Below are 2,835 nucleotides of genomic sequence, written 5' to 3' on the forward strand. Positions count from 1 at the left end.
AATGCATGTGCACATAACTCCTTCTTCTGTTACATCAATGAGCCCAATTCCTTGGTGGATTGTTTTTATGTGGAGAGTAATTTGATAATTTAATATCCATCTTCTGTTATTGGTCCATCAGATACTTCTAGAACGTAATTGTACACCTGTGCCTAATTGAAGTGATCAGACATTAATAGGAAAGGCTCACACAGTTTAATGGTGCCATGAGAAAATTGTCCTTGGAAGAATAGCCCACAGAAAGTGTCTGCAATATTGAAAGTACCCAGGAGCATGGTAGGTTCCATCATTCTCAAAGACAAACAGGATAACAATCGGTTTTGGTTTCCATCAAAATTTCCATCAGGCCTTGATGGGCGAGACATAAGCCATTCATTAATTAAAAGGCAAATTCAAGCCCTATTGCCCTCCATAAGACACATGAACAACTCTCAAACCACAAAACGTAATTCTCTGGTTTAAAGAAACAAAACTGATCTAATCGGTCACAATTCCAAGGAGCATGTGTGGAGCACACCAGACACAAAGCATCACATCATTAATGTCGTGTACACAATGCAAATCAATGGTACCAGCATCACGCAGTCAGGATGTTTTTTCTATGACAGGGACTGGGGGATTAGTCAGAATAAATGGGAAGATGGATATGCAAACATATAGAACAAACCTGGATTAAAGCCTTTTTTCCAAAGTGCCCAATATCGCAGGATGGTATAAATGTTTATGTTCAAACAAGACAATGACTTAAAGCAAACCACCAAGAAAACAGGTGCCTTTGGGAACTCTGGCATCTCTGGAGAAACCTGAAAATAGCTGTGTACTGAGGTTCTCCTACCCAACCTATCTGAGCTTCAACTAGTCTGCCAAGAAGAAAGTGAAAATCTTGTGACCGAAAGGTATGACAAGCTCATTCATGTGCATGCAAGAAGTTGCTCACAAATGGAGTCTGGATGCTTGCGATAAAAAAATTATCCCAGTATGTTTTTATATAATACACAAACATTTCATAAACTGTACTGGGGTGCAATGAGTGTAGATTTATGAGAAAGAGTTTGACACATGAGATTTCATTTTAAGATGTGTTTGGATTTATCAAAATGTAAATTTGAAAGGACATTGTATTTAATCTGTGTAAATGCCCTAACAGTGCTTGTAATCTTTCTTATTAAAGAGACTCGAAGCTACACACAGGGCTGGGTGAATAGTGAAAACCAATACCTCTCCCTAATGTACTAGTTCAAACTAACAACCCCCATGCAAAACGTCTGGAGGTGAAACCTATTTTCACCCCAAGTTTTTCTCAGTATGCTAATTCCCTCCTGTCAGCTAGCTAGCTTTCTCCTGTCATACAACATCTACAAACGCTGCAGAGCACAGGTGAGCATGTGGTTCGTCCACCACCTTGTGCCAAGCACCACATCTTTTTGAACTGCTGCCCACGATGTGACACAGGGCAGCCCAATGCACTTGGAGGAAAGCACTAACTGCCCTTGTCAGCAAGCACAAGTACAAGCACACAGATGTCCACGATTGGCTGGTGTCACAGAGAGCAGCGCCAAGTTTGCTCCTGTGGACTCCCAGAAATGGGACTGCAGTGGCATCATCAGGGCTTAAGGTTGGGGGTATCCCAGTGATGGATCAAACCGTTTCCTAATGTGCTGGAACAGGAAAAGTTAACAGTGTAATTGGATATAAAAATATAATCCTTTTTGTTGTTGTTTTTTGCATTGCATTTAGGTGTCTTCAAAACATGTCACCTACACTTTTATGACCCTCTCCAAATAAATCACTGAACTTAATAGTAATGCTTAGCAGGTTAAAAAGTAACAAAGCACATAACACATAAGCACATATGTGTAACAACCTCCTGTTTGATGTTGCTGGAGTTTCCTTGAGACAAAACAGCACTAAAGCCTCTTTTCCTTATGTCCGTATGTTTGTGACCCAAAACTTGCTATGGCTCTGGGAGAATAGGGAAGCCAGGACAGTTTTGCAGTCTTATCACTATGGCAAAAGCTGGCCTGACCCAATAAGCAACTGGCGATAGTACAGTACGAGATCTAGGACACTCTAGGACCAGCTCAAGTCTCCTGTGTTCTGTGTTTTCCAACATAAATGCAAAGCACGATGGGAACTGGAGAGGTACGGTTTGCAAGCCTGTAGTACTACATTAATAGTGATCAGTAATAGCCACTTAATATTAATAAAATTGTTAGTAGACACTTAGCTGGCTTTGTCACTGAAACATGCTCGACTCTAGAAGGTATCAGTTATTAGAAATTAAACTCTGTGCATAAGTTTAGCTACTCTAAAAGAGAACAGTCAGAAATAATCTTTAGGGACCACCCATGCACTTACAGGCATGGCTGATTTAATTAATGGCCTCATAATTGGCTCAGGTTTAGACTATTAATTCTGATTACTGAGTGTTATTCATGCCAACTTGGTTATGTGGCAAAAACAAAACAGAAACTTAAGTTCAAATGCTTGTGTTTGTGTAGCTTTGATGACGTGCCAGAGAAACACAGCGGACTAGTGTATTATCTGAGCCTATGAATAGAAAGAAAGAAAGAAAGAAAGAAAGAAAGAGAATGAAATGAAAAAGTGAAAGACAAAGAGATAGTTTGCACAATGGCAAAGAACGTAGACCTGGCTGCCAATGTGATGACAGAAGACTAAAGAGCAATGCTAGTCGAGGAGGAGCAGGGCATTGTGGGGGACATGGGGGTTGGCACGGCTAATAGGGCAACATCGCCAAGATTAGGTGACAAAAGAGCAGTTGGGGTTTTTTTGTCTTTCTGTCATCTGTTCATCTCTGCTTCTGTCCTATACTTA

Source organism: Brachyhypopomus gauderio, unplaced genomic scaffold (assembly GCF_052324685.1).
Source record: "Brachyhypopomus gauderio isolate BG-103 unplaced genomic scaffold, BGAUD_0.2 sc329, whole genome shotgun sequence".
NCBI classification, from domain to species: domain Eukaryota; kingdom Metazoa; phylum Chordata; class Actinopteri; order Gymnotiformes; family Hypopomidae; genus Brachyhypopomus; species Brachyhypopomus gauderio.